Source organism: Buteo buteo, chromosome 1 (genome assembly GCF_964188355.1).
Source record: "Buteo buteo chromosome 1, bButBut1.hap1.1, whole genome shotgun sequence".
Classification (NCBI taxonomy): Eukaryota; Metazoa; Chordata; class Aves; order Accipitriformes; family Accipitridae; genus Buteo; species Buteo buteo.
This window is the reverse complement of record NC_134171.1, coordinates 4,581,749-4,606,422: the sequence shown is the minus strand read 5'-3', so window position 1 is coordinate 4,606,422 and position 24,674 is coordinate 4,581,749. Positions and strand designations below refer to the sequence as shown.

The 24,674-nt window shown below is 38.6% G+C and overlaps 1 protein-coding gene across 3 annotated transcripts in view; it reads right to left on the bottom strand.

Annotated features, from left to right (window-relative positions):
* The window catches only part of CTNNA2 (catenin alpha 2), a 559,270-nt gene that overhangs the window by 141,432 nt on the left and 393,164 nt on the right, over positions 1-24,674 (bottom strand). The window lies entirely within an intron of this gene.

Sequence of the window (24,674 nt, the reverse complement as noted above, 5' to 3'; positions counted from 1 at the left end):
GCAGAGTACGTGTGAAATTCAGTCCCAGATCAAAACTGAGAGGTAGTAGAGATTAAATAAGAGAGTACTAGCCTGGGTTTAGTGGCTGACAAGCACAATTAAGAGAAAACATCTTTCCTTAATAGTCCATTTCAGCAACATGCAATAAAGGCTATTGTTTTGTTTTGTTCATATACATAAGGGATTCATTCCACAAAGATCAAAAAGGGTTATTTTCTCAGATTATATATCATATGGATATCCGAATTATACTGTTCAAGGGCATGACTTCTGGATACGCAGAGAGCCATTTAGTGACCCGCTCAGGAGAAAGAGCAGAAGTGTATCTACAAAGCATGAACTCATTTTGCCCTTGGTCCTGAAACTATCTTTGAGGTTTGACCTTCAGAAGAACTTCACATAACACAGATCAGTTGACTAAGGTTGGCCACAGGAAAGCGTTTAACAAGTCAGTGTTGCAAAGCCCTCTGTAACGATGCAGAACAAGCCTCTAAATGTATCAAGTGAGCTCTCCTCTGCTTAAATATCTCTATATTAAGAGCTTGTTCTCTGGGGTCAGGAAGTGTTACCTCCAGGAGGGGAAGGGATAGAAGACAATAATTTCAATGCAGGGCTTTGAAATGATATTTTATTACTTCTAATTTTAAATAATTAATGTAATAATTTAATTTAATATTGTAAATATTTTTATAAATTTGTATACTTTCAAATACACTAATTGTAAGGTGGGGTTAATCTGTATTTAGAGGTAAGCAATGGCCAATGCCAAGTGATTTTGGAAGCTTCCCCATAATGTAGGAAAAAGTCACAATACTACAGCAAGACAGTTGTTACGGCCATCATGTTACACCCGCTGATGGTTGTCGCCCTGATGTGCATGGACAAGATGGGGAGCGGACAACCTCAAATCCATAAGCACATCAGGTGAGGTACTTAGAAATGTTTCTGGTGAGCCTGTTTTACTAATATCACATGCTCATGAAAACCAAAAGAAACTGTGTTTACAAAATTAGTATTTCATGGGCTTCTTTTTAGACAGATCTATTTATTAAAAAAATAATTGCCTTAAATGCACAACTCTGTGCACACATTTACAGATACTTGTATACTCAAGGACGAAATTTCATTTCTTAGATAACTTCCTGAATCAAGATAAGAATGTCCATCAATCATGTAATATAGTTAAAGAGTAGAAATTTGGGGTAAGAGGGCTTTTTTTAAAAAAATGAGGCCAGAAGAATGACTATGCCAGCATTCATTTTGACTGATGAATTCCAGAGCACTTTATTACAACAAATAGCATCTCCTAGTAAAATTCTCTACTTCTAATATCATTCTGCTCTCCAAAAAACATACATTTTGACATCAGAAACAAATTGCAACAACACGCAGAAGAATGAGCTGTTGCCTCTGAAAGCTCTTTCCAGTATTCCACATACATAACTTCAAATTTTATCAGGACAAAAAGAAAGCTGGATGACACATGGTTTATGCATTTGTGTGTATATGTAATGCTTTTATCACTCAAATCCACTATGTTTTACCTTTATACAATCAAAATAAATCAAAATTCAAAATAGCCATGATTGCTTGACTAACATTTAATATTTTCAGTGCTAAGAAGGGCAATGCCCAATATTAGACATTATGTTAAATATCTTATTTCAACTGCCACTTCTTTTTTTAAGCCAAAATCTGTTCAAATTGCAGAACCACACACTTGAAAATAAAATGCTTGTTTTGGTGGGTTGACCTTGGATGGATGACAGGTGCCCACCAAGCTGCTCCATCACTCCCCACCTCAGCTAGATAGGGGAGAGAAAATACAGCAAAAGGCTCGTGGGTTGAGATAAGGACAGGGAGAGATCACTCACCAATTACCGTCATGGGCAAAACAGACTCGACTTGGGGAAAAATTAATTTAATTCATTACCAATCAAACCAGAGTAGGGTAATGATAAATAAAACAAATTCTTAAAATACCTTCCCCCCACCCCTCCCTTCTTCCTGGGCTCAACTCCACTCCCAATTTTCTCCAGCAGCACAGGGGGACGGGGAATGGGGGTTGTGGTCAGTTCATCACACGCTGTCTCTGCCGCTCCTTCCTCCTCAGGGGCAGGACTCCTCACTCGTCCCCTGCTCCACCGTGGGGTCCCTCCCACAGGACACAGTCCTCCATGAACCTCTCCAACATGGGTCCTTCCCACAGGCTGCAGTTCTTCACAAACTGCTCCAGCGTGGGTCCCTTCCCCGGGCTGCAGTCCTTCAGGCACAGCCTGCTCCAGCGTGGGTCCCCCGCGGGGTCACAAGTCCTGCCGGAAAACCTGCTCCAGCGCGGGCTTCCCACGGGGTCCCAGCCTCCTTCGGGCATCCCCCTGCTCCGGCGTGGGGTCCTCTCTCCCCAGGCTGCAGGTGGAGATCTGCTCCCCCGTGGACCTCCCTGGGCTGCAGGGGGACAGCCTGCCTCACCAGGGTCTTCATCACCACGGGCTGCAGGGGAATCTCTGCTCCGGCACCTGGAGCATCTCCTCCCCTCCTTCTGCTCTGACCTGGGGGCTGCAGGGCTGTTGCTCTCACATGTTCTCACTCCTCTCTCTGGCTGCTCTTGTGCAGAATTTTTTTCCCTTCTTAAATCTGTTGTCCCAGAGGCACTACTACTGCAGAACATCACTTAGGGGCTCGGCCTTGGCAGCGGCAAGTCCATCTTGGAGCCGGCTGGCATTGGCTCTGTCAGACATGGGGGAAGCTTCTAGCAGCTTCTCACAGAGCCACCCCTGTAGCCCCCCCGCTACCAAAACCTTGCCACGCAAACCCAACACACCAGTCTTACAGCTGCCTGCTCAGCTAGAATTTCCCCTGTTTTCATCCACACATGTTATTGTACAGTCCTCAATTATATGATCAGATCTTAATTTTTCTACAGGAACTCTGCTAATGTGCACAGGATAGATGAGCCTCATTTGTTGCTCAGTTGTTTATATAGCTAAAATATGTTGTTTGCAAAATTAACATAGATTAATATAGTAGTCTAAAAATGTTGCTGCATATTTCAACAGTTCCTTATAAAACCAAAACCACAATTCAGCTGCCAGAAATCCGTATTTAAGACTGTAGGCATGGCAGAGCAGAACAACTTTTTCTTTGGAAATATCAGAGAAAATGTTTCTATCAGCAAAATGGTATTGTTCAAGTTGGCATCAATATGGGATTTACAAAGTAATGCAAAGTGTTGTGGGGATGTTCGGTTATCACTCCTGCTCAGACCTGTTTGCACTTTGGAACAAAAGGAAGCTCCCCAGGATTGATGGGCAGGAGTTGAGCTGTAGTGATGCTGGAGTGAATGGTATCAGGAAAGTATTTAAAAGTCGTGAAATTATGAAATTAATTCACTATTTAAAAGTCACAAAATAATGACATTAATTCACTATTGAGTAAGAATCTGCAGAGAAATGCTGTAGAACAGCAAAAACTGGCATGGAAAAATATTTTCTTCTGAATACAGAATATCACAAAAGGTTTTGGGTTGGTATCCTCATGACTTGTGATTTAAATTGACTTTTGAAATTATATTGACTTAACTGGTTTTGCTATCACTTCTGATATTTTTTCTTATAAGAAAAGACAAACATTATTATAATTGGTTATTTTTGTAAACCTTGAATCTAGCACGTTAAATGTGACCATGATTCTTCCCTTCGGGAAGAAATCTTAATAACCCAACTGGATTTATATCATTCTGTTGTATAGTACGTTCCCCAATATAGACCAATGTTCAGTTTCTTGGACTAGAAGTTATGATCATGTCTAATCTCCTGTGCCTGACAATAAGTTTATGACAGTGAGTGGAAAAGCTCACTGACTTCAGAGGTCATAGAATGAAATCACAAACTGTTTTATATACCATAGTTATTAGGAAAAAAAATAAATAAGTAAAAATACAGTAGTAAGAATGACATACAAATACTCCTATTGCTTTTTGTGTTGCTCTACACTACGTGGATTTTATAGGCTATATGATTCCCCAGATGACACGCTGAAATAAATACAGAAACAAATACAGAAACTCAGAGGAAATTGAGAATATTTTTTTTTTCCTCACAAGTATTGTAGGAATTTCAAAGTTCAAATTTTGAAGTTGGATGCCCCATCCCTGGCAGTGTTCAAGGCCAGGTTGGATGGAGCTTTGAGAAACCTGGTCTGGTGAAAGATGTCCCTGCCCATGGCAGGGGGGTTAGACCAGATGATCTTTAAAGGTCCCTTCTGACCCAAACTGTTCTGTGATTCATTGGGATTTTGTTATGTATTTTTGTTTCTTTTTTTTGTTTTTTTCCTAATCAGAATAATTGAAAGTAATCAAATTCTGCCCTCTGTATTACCGGAATGAGAATTAACCCACTAGTCTAAGGAACAAAATTTATATTTCAGAGAATGTCCCAAGTGTCTTTTCTGCATTCTCCCATACTATATGGACTATTTGTGTAGTAGCTGTGAGATCCCAGTTGTGCTCTGCTGGGAAACGATGCACAACAGCAGTAGGATCAACCGGGTAATTCAGTGAATTGGAATGAGAATTTGGGCACTTATTATATCTCTCACCAGTAAACAAGAGGCAGGTCTTCACCTAAACTGTAAGTAATAAGAACAGCCACTTTGTGATTTCCTGAGCAGATACACATCGTAAAAAATTATTAATTTTGAAAGTAATGCATTGTATTTAATTGAACACTGTAAAATCAGTATTTAGATACAATAATCTTTTTAAGAGAATGCACTGAAAACGATCAGACCTGTTTACTGCTTCATAAACAGAGAGTAAAATACTCTGTTTTGTAAATATGATCTGTAAATATTTCTTTAAAGAAGCCAATAACTTAAACATTCTTCTACCTGAGTCTTTATTTAAATGTCAATTACTATGGCATCAGAGAGCAATCATACAGCTAAATGATGCTTTAACCAGCTTGCTATGATGTTCTATGACCGCAACGGATTATCCATAAAATATTTTCCATTTGATCCAGTTGTAGGACTTGCATTGAACTAGCAAACCAGGGCAAGGGGAATACGGTCCTGTACTGATTCCTAGAAAACACTTTGTAAATATAGTAGGAAAATTTCAACAGATTTTGATATTTAGTATCTTTCTAAAATTCTTTTCTGAGCACCTTTGTGCAGTGACTCCCCTCTTTATATCTCTTGGAGATGGCTTTAGCATACTGTACTGAGCATAATAAAGATATCATCCCTAGACATAATAATGGCAGTCTGAAGAGTTTAAAATCATAACACAGACTAGGAAGAGAAAAGACTGCTGCTTAAAATACACAAGCTTTTATAAAAAGAGTACTTTTTTGTGTTATGTTTATTTGTCTTTTGGCTTTATGTCTTAAAGAACTGTGTTTCAAATATTTCTATGCATGCCCATTGGTTAGAAGTTTCCTCTATTAAAACAAAACTAAGAACATTTTGCGTTAAACAAATATATGAGAATTTAGAGAAAACATATATATCTGGAGATACAGAAACAGAAGAGTTAGCTACAGTAACTACAAAACATAAATAATATTTGCAATCTTAATTATCCTCCTACTCTCTCATATCATCAAACCCCTTCCATGTTCTAGGGCAGTAACCACCTACTCCCTCTAAATCACTTCAGTGAAGCCTGCAAATGCTATCTAACATTTATTCTCTGTTACACAAACATATGCAAATGCTTATCTATATGTATAAGCACACAGACACACCTCCAGAATAAAAATCAAATCCCCCCATCAAGGTCAGCATCCTTATACTCGTAGCTCCCTATCCCAAGGAGTCTAATAGAGATCTGCATTACAGTCAGTGGGAAAGGGCAGGGTGAAGGTAGATTAGTAATAATAATATTGTCATAGAGGCTACTTACAGGCATGATAGCTTGACAGTTTAGTCATTTGTCTCTTCAGTTTCTAGGTTCATACGTCTCTTCTACTTTTGCTTGGCCACATCAAAAGTATGATTCAAGGTTTGCTCCTATTAGTGGCATTTCTATTGTTTAATTTCTTTCCATAGAAACTCAAATTGACTGCCTAGCTAGCGTTATGAGTAATTTGTCTTACATCAGAATCAAAATTATCTTCACGGTCCTTTTCATAAGTTCATTTCCCCCTTTCCATACATCCACTAAATAAGCTGGGTTTTGTCTGTTAGACACTCAATATTCTGCAGAACACCTACGTGTGCTCAAGAATTTGCCGTAGTTCCACAACAGTGTGTTTTTGTTCCCTGAGTTGAGATGCTACCACGGTTCAGTATGCTTTCTTATGCCTCCTCGCTCATCCAAGTCATTCTCTTTCACCCATGAAATAGTTTCTGGACTTGTGACCTGCCAACACCTAAAGAGCTCACGAGGCTTCAATGGAGACATCTCCTGGTTTGATAAGCCACCCTGCTGAAAATGAAGTCCCTCAAAATATCTCAGTTAAAACCTCTCCTCTGCCTTGTTGCTTCTATTTCTTTACTTTAGTGCTGCCCTGAGTTTTTGGACGAATTGACTATTCAGCCTTCAGCCTCTCCTGCCGCACAGGATAAAGAGAAAGGCTGATTTCGAGTGGCGCGCTTGAATGTTGTTCAATGACTAGTATGACTGCCCTCATGGATAGACAAGAATATCAATTAAATTTGAGAAGGAATCAAAAAAATTATGGGAACATTTCACAAGCCTAGCAAAATATTATTTAAAAAATGGAAATTCTATATAATCTTTTTTTCAGTGATTTAGTACAGCGATTAGTATTACAGCTATTTGTATTCATGCAAACTGAAGAAATGAAACACAAAATGTTGTGAACTGAACAAAATAATAGCCTCAGTCATCTCTGAAATCATTATCGCACTTGAGAAACATAGTAAAATTCAAGAGTATGAGACTTTCCTGGAAATTTCCCACACACTTTTTGAAGACATCTGTTCAAAGCAGAAATGTAGGGTAAATTTCTGGAGGGGGAAAAAACCCAAAAAAACCCTGTATCTCCCTTATCTCCCCTATAGATTATACAGTTCAGAGCAATTTCTTTGGAGCATTATATGACCTTTTCCACTAGTATGAATTTCTCCTAGGCTCTGGGGCGCTCACAGAGAAGCCCTGAATCAGCTCTAGGAAGCTTTTCCACAAGGAACAGAAATGGACTTTTAGCTTGGTTTTCTGTGTCTACAGACAACGGACCCATATTTAGCTCATTTGTCCCACTTAAATCAAGTGCTTGTTGTAAAGGGACATCCCCCACCACCCACAAGAACCTGATGCTGACTGCACTGTGAACAAATTTCGTTTCTATGCTGATATAAGGATAGCATATTGCACTGATCAAAACCACATTAAACACCGCCACATTTACAAACAGAGGCAAGAATTTAATTTAAATGTCACTTTAAATTTCCGCTATTGGACTTCCTCACTAGTACTGCCCTCTTTTTTTTTTTTTCCCTTATTCCAAAGCTACTGAGTACCTTTATGTTCACAGATTTTAATTTTAATTGCATAGTCAACTATCCCAAATTATTAGGCAACACACCAAGGTAGCAGCAAATTGGCATTATACCGTTTTCTCCATATGCTAAGCAGGTCAAACTATATCACCCATATGCTATATTCCTTTCTGCTGTGAGTAAACCCAATGAATATGGTCTCTGTATCTCTATAACAGACTGCAGAATTGCTTCAGCAGATCTTGAGGTACCAGCACCCGTTCATAAATCAGTCGTATTAGACACATTTTTCTCCTACGATTACAAACACCAGATCACTAGACATGTATATTTGTATAATTTTTGTCTCCAAAATTAAGCTGTTTCTATCAGTCCTGTCAAAGTCCTGCAACTTTCTCACAATATCAGTACCTGTAAATTTATGGTTTTTTCCCCTGCCTTTTTCCACTATTGTATTTGTCCATATCAATAACTTTCTGCTTTAAATCTTTCTGAATCAATTCTGCCTCTATTTTCTCTCTTCTCTCATTACTCACAATCTCAGCCTCACAAATTCGCAGCCCCTACTTTCCTGCCTTTCAAAGCCGGCTGTAATTTCTGACTCTCCATTTATAAGCTGTGCTTTAACCTAGCTCCTCACAAAAAGCCAAGGAGCCTTGATCAGCTCGGGCTTATTCTGGCCGTAAGAATGTCTGAGATTCACAGGAGAGGAGAAAGGGTTACAAGTGCTGTCAATAGTTCCTGCCTTAAAACCTCTGATTTACAGATGTTTCGTCCAGTCCCAGCTCTGAGATTTCATTTTGGGCAGAAACAGGAGCATCTCTGGGATTGCCTGATTTGGGAACAAAAATACAGGACACAGAAAAGGGAGCTCAGAGACAGTGCTGAGGGGGGGGCATGTAACCCATAAGGGAGGAAGCTCATGTGCAAAACACATTAATCCGCAGGGTAAAATGGCCCTTTTGGAGGTGGTGGTGGGAAAACTCCTCTCAACCAAGCTTGCCCCATGTCTGTGACACAGGTAAGTCCAGGCAAACAAAATATGGTGCAGAGATTTGCTCCTTTATCTGTAATTTATGACAGTGAGTGAGTACAAGACATGATGCATCTGCAAATATTCAACTGCCGTCTAAAAACTGGTCTACCTCCCTTTCCTAGGCCAGTCAAGCAAAACGTGGTGCAGCACGAGACACACTCTGCATTACTTGTTTCAAGGGATATGCAGATCCCAAGGGCATTGGGATTACCTTTGGGATTGCTCCCGCAAAATGCTTCTGCATAGGTGATGCTCGAGTACAGAAAAAATACCACCTCAAACCTGTGCGACCGTTGGCACGTGGCCATCTCCCGCTGCAACCCCCCAAAAAAAAACAAAGCAGTAGGATTGGCTCGTGCCCTACGGGAAGGAATAGCAGCAAGATTAAATGAGAAGAAAATCATAATTAGTGATAGAGATGATAGATTTTTACCACATTGGGAAAAAAAAAATCCCCTAAGCATTTAATAAGGGACATGAGATTTGAAGCTGCGCCGGGGGAAATTTTGTATTATACAGAGCATTTAAAAACTGTAACATGATTCAGCAAAATGCTGCTATAGAGATTTGAAGCCTCTGATGTCAAAAGAATTGAGCAGAATAGCTCTGAGTCCACCTGCTGCCAGCCCTTTACAGACCTCCTGCTGGAAAAGTATGCCTAGAAGACAGCAGGATTTATTTGGTCCTCCAAGGGCTGACGGGATGGGGCGTGCGAGTGCCTGCGTGTTAGGACAGTCAGTGAAATAGCCCACGTGTGACAGTCCACCTCTTCTGAGGAGCAGGTCGCGAAAACACAAACCCTGAGATAGAAACAAAGAATGAGAAATACAAAAGAATAAGCCAGGTGTGGACAAGCTGTTCTTTTTTTCTTTACATGCCTCATTAAGGTATTACGACCTCATAGGCATGAAAACCAAATCACTATGTGGGGATGAGCTGAGCACGATGCGATTTATGCAAAAAACTACAGAAGAAAAGGGTTGCATGCCCGAGGTGCCAGTTTATGACTTCTGAAGCACAAAATCTCTGCTTCAGCATAGGATTCCTGTGTGGTGTTTGTTATGTTGGTTTACTCTCTGTCTACCTTCTCTACCTATTTATAAGCAGGAATATTTCACACAGGTATTTTGAAGATAAAAGACATAAAGAAAAATATTGGAAGTGCAAAAATACTGGAAGCTGTACTGGAAGCTACAGATATACTTTAGATAGCTAGAAGTGTCTAGAGTATTGGACAGTTGTCAAATAAATTGAAAGTAATAATATAATAGATTATTCCACATGAGCCAAAGTTTCATGGAAATGCTGTTTAAATAACAAAAAAATCATATCAGCTTGTCATTTATTGGGGGGGGGTGTGGGTGTGTGTGTCAATAACCATCCCAACAGACCAAACCAAAACTCTTTTAGTATATTCCCAGGAGAATACTACTACTGAAAAAATAACAGAAGCTTTATTTCAACTCAGCAAATCAAAACTGTAAAGAGTCACTTAGTCGAATATATTCTGCATATATGATGGTCACTGACTAACTGGGATGACATTGAGGTGTTACAGTTTAAGGCCGGCAAATACACATGCAACTGAATGGTTATAATATGTTCCAGGACTTCACTGAAATAGTTAATGCCTTTGAGAGTCCTCAGGGCATAGCTGTCCAGCTCCATGAATTTTTACACATAATGCAGGTAATCAGAAATTCAAATGTTATGTCAAGCTCATAGGCAGGATACATGAATGTAGTATGTCTTCTCACAGCAACTTTACAGCTAGAAATGAGGAGATGTATCTATTTCCATAGTAGAACATTGAAAGTATTTTTTAGAATCTTATTACATATTAAAATAAAAGTTAAGAAAATACATAATTCAGCACAAAGCGATTTGTGCATTTAAGGGAATGCTTAGCATCATCGAGCTCTATGGGAAAGGCTGTTACACAATTGAAATGGCAAAGATGGGGGCTGCAGTTGTGTAAGCATCCATGGGACTGGAGCAAAGGGGAAGAAAATCCCTTTTATTGTAAGCCCTTGCAGGTTTCCTTATTCAAATTACAGAGTTTATTTGTACTTTACAGACTTCCTGGGCAGCAAGAGGAATGAAGCGTGTCTTACATTGTTTATGAATGTCACCCAAACTTTCTTTCTCATTACGGGACTCTAAATGCCCAGCTCGGCCCTACAGTAAGAAGGAGAAAATCTGTTTTGTTCTTCCTGTGTCCTGCCTGCGAGATTTAGATGGTAACAAAGCAAATTCACATAACTTCAGCTCAGGCAAAAATTGAGAGGAGAAAAGGAAATCTTGGTATAGGTGAGCTCTTCTTCCCTCATCACTGTTAGATGTGGATACTTCCTTCTTTTACACACTTTCATTAATGTAATATAATTATCCATGCCATATAATGAGCTTGCTACCTAAAAGCAATTCTTTGACTCACTTAGAAATGACACAGAAAGGCCTTTTCTGGGTCCATCAATGTTTCATATTGTCATTAATGACCTAGGTGATAGAACACGGAATACGCTTATTAAATTTGGAGGTGACACCAAGCTGAGAAGCACTGAAAGTACTCTGGAGGGCAGAATAAAAATTCAAAATTATTCTGACAAATTGCACTCATGTCCTCAAAAAGAAAAAAAAAAAAAGAGAGATGCTATCCAACAGTATCACGTGCAAGATGTTCACTCAGTCAGCAATAACCAGCTATAAAACACAGAACGAGTAGTAGCTACGTAGAAGATCTGCAGAAAAGGTTCCAGGGGCTTTTGTGCATCACCGACTGAACGCGAGTCATCCGTGTCACCCAGCTGTGGGAAAGGCAAGCACCGTTCTCAGGCAGAAAAACCCACCTGCAGCCAGGGAGACGCTGTTCTCCTAACCAGCAAGGTCTCAGCTCGAATACCATGGGATTTGTTTTGGCACCGTGTATCAAGAAAACACGGACCACTTAGAACGGATCCAAAAAGAATCAAAAGCAGTTACCAAGGATCAGCAAAAAATTCCACCAACAGTAAAAGCTTGGATGCACTGGGCTTGTTAAACTCTCAGAATTTGAAAGTGAAGCATTGGAATAGATTTCTTTGAGAATTCTTCAGTTCTGGAGTTTGCAGGAGTAGCCCATGTGTCAGGAATGACAGAACTAATATTGCCTTAGAACAAAAAGATGGACCAGGTGACTTCTTAAATCCATTGCACTTCTATGAACTAAGGTTTATGTCGCAATGGCTTGCCCGGCTATAACCAATAGAAAGAATCACATTAACAGAGCACAGGGACTTTTAAACTCGAATACACAGTGGTTTATATTTCTTTAAGAAGACTGGGTTAGATGGGAACCTCCAAATAAAAGATTATTTCTAAGGAGGCTCCAAAATACTGTCTGGGCTGAGACTCAGAGTTCTAAAGGTACTTCAGACATCCATATGATCAGAACACGTGTTCTTGATTTCTGTCTATTCTCCATATTCTATAAAAACAACACTGAAGTCTAACTTATTTTAGATTTAAAGTAAAAAGATTTTTAAAAGATAAAAATAAAAGAAGCAACTAAAAAAAGTTCCACTATTGCATTGGACCGCTACTGTTTAAAGCTACATGGAGAAAGTTCATGCAAAAGGTGATGCCTCACATCTTGACTAAAACTCTGCATTTTTTTCCCAGGGATTAAATGCAACATAAGAGAAATGGATCACAGGGACAAGGTTTAGTGGTGGGCTTGGCCGTGTTAGTTTAATGGCTGGACTCAATGATCTTAAAGGTCTTTTCCAACCTAAATGATTCTATCATTCTATATATAATGTGTCTATACATATTTTTGCTATTTCTTGATATTTTCATTAAGCTGACTGGATTACAAATTTCATATGAAGGTGTTTTTTTCTTCCTACTATGTGAAAAGTTGTTTCAGCCTTACAAACTGTCAAGAAAACTCACCTATATACACAATTTACTCAATTAGCCTTGCCATGATCTTGCCTAAAATGGTATTCTCTAAAATCCCAATACAGAATAAACACATTGCAACAAAGCAAATATATTTTTACAGTCCGCTGTAGTTGCTAAACTATTCTATTCTGTTTTGTAGAGAAACATCTGGAAAATCTACTTTGGAATGAAAAGTGAGGAGTGTGGTGTATGGTATATAACAAAAGGAGAAGGATATTTTTCAATTCCTGCAGTTGTTAGGCTAGAAATAAACCCTGGAAATGGTTATAGGGAAGAATTCACTGTATATAAAAAAATAATTATTTATTTTAACATTGGGCTAGAGACATAGCAGTTAAAGTGCAATATCCATCCTAACATTCACCATCTCATTCAGATTTTAATGGCATTTCTTAGGTAATGTTGGATTTGAAATCTCTGAACATAGCACTCAGGGAAAATCCAGTCAGCAAGAAAAAATAAGATCAGAATGTGAATGTGCTTGTGAGCTATCCAAGTCATGTGCTGGAGGACTTTGTCCTTGACGAGCACAAAGAAAAGCCAAACACCTGTCCGCCTATTATCCATTACCAATCTCTTTTTAATATCAAACACCTCTGCATTTCAACAGATACTTCAGTCTGTAAAAACACTGAAAGAGAACAAACTCTTCTGTACCACTAGGTTTTGTAAACTTCACACGATCATTTTTAAAAAACAGACCAGTAATGGGAAAGCTAGCAATTTGTTTTTGGGATCATAAATCCAAAGTCTTTTCTAAGTCAATATTTTATCTTACCATCAACATGAGCAGATTTTCCAAACTAGAAAAAACGCCAGTTGTTTATTTGTCTCTTATTGAGAAGCCGCATGTTTCAGAAATACTTGCTCATAGGAGTGGGATAGAAATTTTAAGGAAGAAATTTTTTATGATGAGGGTGTGTCCTGGTTTTGGTTGGGATACAGTTAGTTTTCTTCCTAGTAGCTGGTATAGTGTTATGTTTTGGATTTAGTATGAGAATAATGTTGATAACACACTGATGTTTTTAGTGGTCGCTAAGTAGCGTTTATACTAAGTCAAGGATTTTTCAGCTTCTCATGCGCTGCCAGCAAGGAGGCTGGAGGGGCACAAGAAGTTGGGAGGGGACACAGCCAGGGCAGCTGTCCCAGACTGGCCAAAAGGACATTCCATACCATATGACATCATGCCCAGTATATAAACTGGGGGGAGTTGGCTGGGGGGTGGCGATTGCTGCTTGGGGACAAGCTGAGCATAAGTCAGCAGGTGGTGAGCAATTGCATTGTGCATTACTTATTTTGTATCTTCTTTTCTCATTATTATTATTATAAATTATAATTATTATTATTTTCCTTTCCTTTGCTGTCCTATTAAACTGTCTTTTTCTCAACCCATGAGGTTCACTTTTTTTTCCCCAATTTTCTTCTCCATCCCACAGCTGAGGGCAGGAGGAGAGCAGTGAGCAAATGGCTGTGTGGTGCCTAGTTACCGGCTGGGGTTAAACCGCGACAGTCCTTTCGTGATTGTTTTACCTTGCAACTTCCATACCAGTGCCTCTAGGGTTGAGGTAGATTTTCCATCCCATGTCCTCAAGTCAAACCACAGAGTGGTCCATGGTGGGTACCCACTATATCTTCTCTTTTGAGCAGAGGAGAGGAATGCTTACTCCTAGTAGTTGAGATACTGGTCTGTACAGGTGGGGACTAAGCTGAAACAAGGACAAGGTGGTGAAACCCTGGCACAGGTTGCCCAGAGAGGTGGTCGATGCCCCATCCCTGGGAACATTCAAGGTCAGGTTGGACGGGGCTCGGAGCAACCTGATCGAGTTGAAGAAGTCCCTGCTCATGGCAGGGGGGTTGGACTAGATGAATTTTAAGGGTCCCTTCCAACCCAAACTATTCTATGATTCTATGATATGCAATGATAAGCAATGCTGTTCTTGATTGGATTGCTTACGAGCAAGGACTTGCAGGAGGAAATGATATTTCCACGCTACCTCTCTCATAAATACTGTGCTCACACCAGGAAAATGAGCTGTAGGATTTTAATGGCTTTTACCAGTCGGAGCACCACAGAAGCTACCTTGATGCTTTGTTTGTGCTCCATATTTTAATCGGAAATAACTGGCAACCATCTCCCCAATGCACGAGATCTTCAGGATACGTTTCTAAACCACATCTTCACTGATGCGTGTGGCAATTCCATGGGTTTTTAGTGGAGAAAAATACAGTCATATAGTTTGGATGGGGGGGAAGATCTTCAAGTGTATGCTCTGCATTTACTAATAGGGGCACAAGGTCTTTTCAATACTGGAATAGAATTTTTGATGAAGTGCCTGGTGGCGAATTTGAAATACTAGCCTGGGGGCCTCAATGAGACATAATTCATTCCAGTAGCTAGAACAAATCTAGCTTCTACATCCATTCCTCTGAAGTCATTATTGACCCAAGGGAAAATGCTAGCCTTAAGCAAGTTTTAATAAAGACTCTGGTGGAGTAGTTTCTATAGCACTAAATGCGATAATGAGAAACAAGCCACTTAGCTGCAATAGACCCAGGACCTGTATATAACCCGAAAGTCAGTTTTCTGAGGTTCTTGGGATTCTTTCCAGAGATGAAACAGGCATCCAAAAGAGATTTAATTACCTTGCTCACTAATTTGTTACATAAAAATCAGTCAGGCTTAAATGGACCAATATTCTGCTTGTCCTATATGAGCATAATTTATTTTAATACTGTTTCTGCGAAGTAAAAATGTCCATAGACTAATCAAGTCTGGGTTGAAAAATCAAGGGTTTTACTAAACCAGTAAAAGTATGAACATCTCAATCTGGCCTTAAACATTGCTCTGCTTTAGAAGTTCTTGCAGTTTATTTTAAACAATAAATGTTTGTAGCTGTCTGTGACCATAAGACCTAGTATCAAACAGCATCACTGATGCTGCAGACTGTGGCAGTTTGAAAGTTTCTTAAGCAATTACTGAAAACTCTTTTGGGATGAAGTAGGTAAACAACAACAACAAAACCTGATAAGTAGACTTCTTCTGAAGTTAGATCTGTATGTATTTAAAAAACCCCAAAAACATTAACTGTCCCTCACTGTGCCCCCTTTAACCATCAACTGCAAAACAAAACCTTGCTAGACACAGTGGAAGTGATTTGAAAATTAAACTACAGTCTTGATACAGAGAGACAGAGAAAGGATCCTTTGTGCCACTGTTATGATCATTAGTCTCCATCCCAGGCAGAGCAAGCACAATCTTTTGTGCCTGTTGTTGATGTCTGGCATTCATTCACAGAGAGGTGCTTTGTTTTATGTCTTCAGATTCTACAGGCAAGTATTTAAGTTGTGAAAGTCAGCGGAGGAAAACGGAGGAATAGACTCCTCTGCGTTGGTGCTTTGGCAGTACAATTGATGGGATGGAATAAAAGCAAAAAGAAGATAGGCTGAATATAGCAGCGCTTTGAGCAAGAGGGGGAATCTGAGAATATTCTCATGTCTAATACAAGACAGTAAACCCCTGGTCCTACTTTTGCCCTTACCCAAGACAAGCCACATCTAGGTACATTATTATTAAATTCACAAAGAAATATAATTTGCAACTTTTTAAGAGTCTGATCAAGTATTTCCTGTGCATAGCAAAAATAAATACTTTAACATTAACGATGGGAAGGTATGGACTATATGCTTTACAGTCAAACCATCAAACTTAAAGCCAGTATGCTGTATTAGCAGCCAACCCATTCATTTATTTCACATAAAAAGAAGTTTGGGGTACTAATCCTTTTTTATGAAAACTCCTAAAATATTTTTAAAAGTTATGGGGGAATCAGTGTGTGCTTTATGATCCGGGAGGATTGGTGCTTACAGGCATCTTTTTTTTTTTTTTTTTTCTTTTTGGTACCGTTTGAGTTCAAATCAGATACTATGTGGTGATTTCAAGAAAAGTAAAACTGAATCACGTTTCTGTGAAACTTGTAGCCATTTATATGGATGAGATGGGGGGGGTGCACAGAAAATATTTCTAGTTTGAATGGAGATTAAATGTCAAGAAGACTGGAGTTGCCATCTACTGGAGTGTGCAAAGAATGACAACTGACATGCAAAAATCCCGAACTGAAAGCATTAGTCACAATAACAGTCTAGGTACATCGTATATTGCTCCATGACTTTAAAGAAAAAAAAAAAAGAAAAAAAAAAGGAAATCTCCAAAGACGAGGAATTATTCTCCACTCTTAGCTTTTGAGAAGTCGGAATATGCACGAGGAGGCTGTGTTAAAACAATCTCATTTGCCTACGTCTTTTATCCGCATTCAGCAAAAGATTTGATTTATCACTTCTCATCAGAACACAGATAATTCCTCTTTCCAGCTTCAAAAGCACAAAACAATGTCAGAATCTGAAAAGGAGAGAATTGTAAATTCTTCAAATACAAGCATCTAATCACTGCTGCATTTTTAAACCACTTTTTAACACAATATAATCTTAGGGAATATCTTCAGTTGATGGAACACTGGCAAACATAACAAAAATCTTCTTAGAGTTGCTTATCATCAAAGACAGTTACTCAATATTCACTGTGCAGTTCCAATAATGTGTAATAAAGTTCATATGCAAGAAAGAAAGTATTCACTCTTATGTTTCTAGATGATCTAAAGTAGAATTTTTATTTCCTACATACAGGTCTTGCAAAAGACCAATTATTTCCATAAGCAAATTAATAGAATAAGTGCTTGCAACTGGACAGACAGACAAACCAGGCCTCTGCAGGGCAGTTCAGAGGAAAAAAGAAACCCAGAATGTTCTTAAAGTGCCATGAATGAAATTGCACAAAATTAGCAGGAGACACGATGTTGATAACAGCTACAGCCTGGAAATTTAGTGTATTTGTAGACATAAGCACAACATGTCCCACCTCACAAGACCAAAACCTACTTACAAACTATACACATGCACTGGAATTTTTTGAAAGCAGTTTAATATTTTCTCATATTTAGTGAAGATGTTTATTAGTCTCTTACTAAATGTAGAGTGTGAAGTGACTGGACAGAAGTATCTGACATGTGAACTATGTTATTATGATTAATGGAGTTCATACATAAAGGGTTATTTCTCTGGAAAACGTCAGATTGAATAATTACTGGAATTAATCCCAAAGGGCTTTATAAAATTTTCTGCCCAGTTTCAACTCACATTTTTATCACATTTTTCTTTTGACTAGAGGGCGATTTTTAATTGCAGTTTTAAGTAAAACAAGTACTGTAAGCAATTCATCAAACGTTATGAAAAATGATGTATTTCTCTAACAGTCCTTGAAAGTAGCTAATTCACTTTTTACCCTCATCTCTAGGCAATATAGCAAAATCCAATCAATAAACAAACTGGTTTTGTTCTGCCTCTGAAACAAAAAAGCACACTGTCCCTATTTTTCATGCATCAGGTTAGGTATAGAATATCCTAGAACTGATATATTGGAATATTACTGGCAATATTATCAAGATAAGTAGGGAACAGATGATAGCATTATTTGGTCTCTTGGATTTCTTAAATCTAATCAGTATTTAATGGTACAACGGTGCCAGCAAATCCAGAAAGTCAGAGAACACATCTCCAAAGACTCTGAGCTGAATGTGTTTCAGGGACGTATCCCAAGGTCAGCATTACTTTGCAATGCTGCCGTTGCATCCAACGGGCTCCACAGTCCGGCAGACTGAGGACCAAGAAAAAGAAGCACTTATCAAAGGGGTGGTTTTTTTGCGATAAAAGCTTTTCTAACCGCTGTCAATATGATTTTCTTTGGGCCGGTAAAGAAGCAAATACCTCCCAACTTCATCCCTCTGGCACTAGGGAAGCTTCTTCCCACTCCATTTTCGATGTCTTCTAATGCTTGTTGCCTTCATGGGCCTCACGGCTACAAAAAGAGGGAGAAGAATAGACTTCTGCTGACCTAATGTCAGTGCATGGTCCAAGCTCAGCTAGCAAAATAGGCTGCAGAAAGACAACGTGACCAAACCTCACTTGTATAGATTACATATCTGGGAGCACTGTAATTCACTAATTCTTGTCCAACAATTACTGCCTCAAACACCCAAGCTGTGTTGATTATTATAATCTTCATTAGGACACAGCAAAAGATAGTCTGTGCTGGGCATTATGCAGGGACATAGGAAGAGACAATCCTTGAGATTAAGAGCTGGAAACATTAAAAAAACCAAACATAGGTGTAGGAAGAACAAGGGCATAGAGCAAACAAAAAAATGATATACAATTAGAAGAAGCAAAGTGAAGATCAGGACAAGTAGTACTGCTTCCAGAATTAATTTTCTAAAGCTAGGTATCTTTAATGCCTCTCTGCTCAGCCACTGCTAGCTCCAGTTTTTTAGGTACAGAAACAATGCCCATTTGCCATTTTCACTCCCCTTCTGATCTCTGTTGGCATATTTGGCAACCACTACCGTAGCTTGCCTTAGCACCTTTTGTCCCCTACCTGCCAATCCCCCAAACGGGTCCCTGTTGAGCAACATCCATGGCGATGCCAGTACAGATTCTGGGGGCTGAAGGATGATGTTGGCGGAGATTTGGGAGAAGCTTCTCTGCCCATCATCCACGGGGCTGGGGGAGAAGGAGAATCACTGGGTACGCTACATGCTGTGGGACCTGAACCCTCAGCCAGCGTTTATAGACCACACCAAAGAGGTGCATAATTCAGGATTTTCACACCAATGATTTCCCACACCTTTAGGATTGCTGTTAGGAATGTTACCGATGCAATCATGAGAGATGGTTAATCTTCCACAGCCATGCATGCAACATACAGTATCCAGTTAAATACATAAACACCTTTTCATAGACAAAAATCTCTGAATAATGGGGAAAAAACTACAATATATCTTGAGCCACAGGCATTTCACAGCTACTGACCTTTGATTTTGATTTAGAGGCTCTAACTAATAAAGCTTGGCTCCACACCGAATCTGAAGAAGAAAATCAAGCACTCTCTTGTCAAATTATAATTAATTTGCACTACAAAAAAAGAGCAGAAGTAAGCCAAGTGTTCTTTAAAAATGGTCTCTAGCATTCAAAACACACAGTAAAATGTCCTATATCTTGAAAAACAGGCTGATCTTTTCCTGTCTTTTTGGGTTGATTACGCATCTTTCCACTCATTTAAAATATAAATTGAGTTTTAAGAAACAATAAGCTCTTCATTTTACATGAATATTCAAGATTCAAAATTACAGCAGTAGGAGAGGAAATTTAATTCTGAAACATATCTGAAGTGAACCTTACAGCTTTGTTACTATTTTCCCAACAAATCTGCTGTTTCACCTTTAAAAACATATAATGTGAGGGTAATTTACTTTCATATCATTGCATGTAAGTTGAGAATGTGGTTTGCATATGTTTTCTATAACTTTGGAGGTAAATTCAGGATCTTTGGGTATGTTACTAGAATTGACTATACCTTTCTATACATTTATTGAGTGTAAAGGAGCAACACAAAGTTTTGATCACATTATATGTTTCTTCCTTATAAAACACAAAAAGTCTTTAGCACAGACACATTAATACATTGAAATAAAACCTAACAAGAGTCAGGAAGGCACATTTCAAAGACTGCCATTGGATCTCACAAAATTAAATTAGCTGTTGAGCAAAGCTGGGTTTCTAAGATTACACATACACCACACACAAACCACCCCCACCATATGAAACTGTTCAGTATTGCCTCAGTATTTCTAAGTTTTTTTGTTGTTTTTTTTTTTTTAAAAAAAAGGTCAGGTTATTCTCTTTTTTTAGAAGGCATGACTTTCTTTTGTTATGCCTTTAAATATGTCCTTCTGACACTCGTGACCCGTGATTATTTCTCTTAGACATTACATCAGTTGCAAATAATACGTAATGAAGCCATAAATATTTCAGGTAGTCAATAAACCATCTTCTTTAAGTTTGCAAAAATCACAATGACTTCTATCTGAAATGGGCGTCTTCAACCTGGTTTCTGCATTATTACTTCTGTGTATGAGCTAATGATTCAGATTCCCTCTAATCTCCCAGTAAGATGCAACACACAAACAACCAGGATTTCAACAAATTTGATCCTGCGTTTTCCCTTCAGATTATGGATATCATCAGAGCAGAAGGATGGAAACATAAAAATCCTGCCTTCACCATCTGCCAAAATATACCAAGAAGCGCACATAACTGAGAATAATACAGTCTGCCAAAGATCCGATTGCCTGTTTGCTATAGGCGTTCTGCTACAGTCCAACATCTATTTCCATGACTACGTAATCTAGCTTACATTGTTCAGGTCTTCAGTAAATCCAGGAGTCAGACCTAAGAACATTACAAGTTATATTATTTCCAGGTAACATTATCCAAAAGCAGAGTTTCCCTGTAAAACTCCCTTCGGAGTCAATTCAAATGGTACCCTCTGTGACAGAAGAGAATTCGATAGAAGTCTTTATTCGGTTTCAAAACACTAATTTAGCACCGACTTTACCACCAACCTGTATTTCTTGCAATAATGTATCCACAAAGGCCAGCAGAATTATCTTTTCTGATTGTGCTTTAAAACATGTTTGGAAAGGAGTAAGAAACGTGTTAAGAACAACTGATTGTCTAATACTGAGAAGAACAGATTTTCTGCTCTGGGAAAATTTTCCAAGAGCAGTTCATCCATTTGTAAAAACTTTGCAGGAGACTGCCAGGAACAGCTTTTAACTTGTTCACCCTAGCTTTTAGTAATTGATTTCATAAATTCCTCTCAATTCTCTCTACTTCCTGCACCTTGAAAGTCTGAAAAGTGTTTACTGCCACTAAAGTTATGTCTCTGATAAAAAGAGTCAACTGTTTTGCATCAAGAAGGCTATCCCAACACAACACAAATGACTTCTCAACAGCAGGAGTTTGTTGGCATGGTTATGCCTGCATCCCCAGGTGGGACTTGCCAGCTTTTTGAGCAACGCAAGTTACTCTGAAGGACACAAAATGACAGTAAATCATGGACACGTGATGGGTTTAGGGCCATAACCGATTTGGCTACAGAGGAGATTTTTCACAGTCCTAACCAACCCTGCTATTCTGTCACTTTGTGCTATACTCATGGTTCCACCATCATCCAACCTCTCACAGGCCTGATGAATCTGAGTAAATACACCAAGATAAACCAACCAACCAACCTACACGAGATGCAATGGCATCAATAGCCATCTTGGATTAGCTACACCTGTGTAAGAACAGAATCCTTTCAGTAAAAAGGAGTCTTAAAACACAAAGACCATTTAGCATCGTAGTTCATTCAAAAATAATCCTTACAGATGAACTTCAACAGTAGAAGAGGGCAAAGTAGATGTATTCAAGTGTATGGATAAGCTGTGGCCCTCTTTGCTCTTAATCTAATTGGAAAACCACTTCAGCTCCTTCACTGGCACCTCCAGAAATGCCTGGGAAGGTCTTGAGATGAACCTTTCCAAAGTGTATAGCTTAGCATTTCTGAAGGTGGAACTAATTGATTTCCAATTAAATACGAGTAAAACCTTTACAATTGCTAATCACTGCACTCTACACATGCTTCCTCCAAGACTTCCCATGACATTTTTAGAGAGATAAATTAGCAAGAGTTAACTGAGAACCAAGGTTTGAATTTCCCCTTTCCCTGTAAACCAGGAGTTCCAACAACCTAGTAACTTGACTGGCACACACCAGTCTTCGCTTAACCAGGATGCTACATGATCTTAAGCAATGTGTTGATTAATCTCAAAAGGATAGGTTTTACTTGTTGTCATTTTTCCATTATACCTGGACATTCACAACCAATAACGCTGTCTAGAGCTTTGACAGCACATCCAGAAATCCATAGGTAATTTCACAGCTACTTAAGAGAGTCAGTAACTCTTCAGCTTATTCAAGTAGTCTATCAGTAACGAATGGAGGAGAGAGACACTTCATCTTACCCCTGATATAATTTCTGAAAATTGACATTTCCTCACTGCATTGACAGTTCTTCACATAGGTCTTTATAGAGCTGTACATGACTACCTGGTATTGATTGTGGCTGATGACAAGAATGGAGTGACTGTAATGGGAGAGAAAAGTGTTTATCACATTGTCAAAAACAATAAGATGATTTACATAAGAATATCTATTTTTTAAAGGTAGTAATGAATCCAGTGTGCCTGGTCTGCACTGCAATAATTTAATGGTAGTTATCATTATTACTTTGATATCTTGAATCACCAGAAGTATTTCTGTCAAAAGCTTGGGTAATATAGTGCATTTTTATATTTACTAAGAGATGTGTTATATAGGATGGACTTCTTATCAGCTGAAACTCTGAATTTTATATAGAAGGTGCAGCCAGCCAAATGCCAGGGGTGACCAAGATATAAATACTAGAGAAATAACAGATTTAATTTGCTTTACTTGAAGTCATGTCTTTTTCTTCCCTTTTCTGTTTTTAAATGTTTCCTTTATACAAAATGCCATAGTTCAGTGCACTTGAAAATTAAAGACTACCATGTTAGATCAAGGTTTGAGTCTGTCCATTCATGAAAGGAAATTAAAATCACCACTAAAAGTCCCACTTATTATTACACTGATAGAAACCACTCAGAAAATACCAGAAGGAAGAAACATACTCAGTATTTAATATACTGTTTTGTCTTTTCATATTTTGTTGGTTAATATATTAAAACATGTTTATATTCATGGTTAGACATTAGTGGCCAGATTCTGATCTTATTCTCCCTGTCCTAACCCCTGGATTGCAAACTCAGGCACGTTAAATATCTAGGTCCAAACAGTAATGCCAGACGATACAAGGACTTAGTCAGAATGAAATGATTCTGTGGCTAGTTACACGATATGGGACATTAATCTGAATACAATATTAAAAATGTGTAGACTAAATACATTGAAAAATGTTTTCCTTTTTCAACCTGAACAATTTTGACAATCACTGCAGGGTGTTGCCAGTGAATTACACGTGTCGTGACTCAAGAAATAGCTTCCCAGCTAAACTTTCTAAAACTTTACTCATGTTGTTCTTCTGTAACCTGCTTTATATTGATTTAATCAATCTCCCTTAAACACACATAAACTTAGTTTGCGCTTCTTACAATGTTTTACAATCGCACATTTAATAAAGCTAATTTAAATCTGCTAATTTATAGAGACTTGCCAGAGGCTTTGAAACTTCAGAAAATGTGTAAACTTAACAGTTTGGCTGTGATAACAGCTCAGACAGTGGAAATTAAGCCCTTTGCATCACAATCAAGTTCAAAGTGGATTCCTGGCTTTATTGCAAAAAAAGTACATTTCAAAAATATAGAAGAAAACCAAATTTACAAAAGATATTCCAGGGCTAAAACGTATATCCACCCAAGTTTGTCTTTTCAGATCCACGTGCCACAGTTCTTGAATGTGGTCCCTACCCTGCCTCAACATCACAGCCTCAACCACACGTTGAGGTCTCTCATTTTAAGACTACCTGGATTCTTTTTTACAAAAAATTTTGGACACATAAGAGCAGAGTCTGTCATGCAGTAGACCTCTGACGGAGCTTCAAGATCATGCGCTTAGGGCCATTAATTCCGGCTCCCTAATTCTAGTCGTCAGTCTTCCAGCTGATGCTATATAGGTTTGCTACTGTCTGCTCTAATTTCTACCTCTGGAACCCAAATGATAATAGATTATATGCCAGTGTGGGAATAGGCAGATTGGTTAGGATCCAAGCTGTATCCCAGGTGACAGCAAGAAGCAGCAGTGAAAAAAGTATACAGCTCTTCTCAGCGATGTATCAAGGAGTTTCATCTCTACTAGAGGAATTCTTCACTATACATAGCATTTAGATGGCAACTAAGTGATCATTATCATCATTTGATTTACAGAAAATGTCAGCTTGCCTTGAAGATATAGTTGAAACTTTTAGGGCTACTGCTGCAGACCTCGCCCCAAATTGTTATATGGGAGAAGACATTAAGAGCCCCCCTCCCATGAAGACTTGTAGGGTTGCAGTCTTTTAAGGGATACAACCTTATTGTTTTGAAGCTTTTTTCAGTATCTGTAAAGTTCAAGTAATCTTTTGAGTTTTTTTTCCTGCTAATTCCATCAAAATATTCAGAAATGCAATCTGGAATATATTCTTGGACAAGGTTTTTTTTTCTTTCTTTCTTTTTTTCTTTCTCTTGGTTCTGTCATTGCTTTCCCTCCTGCTTTTGTGCAC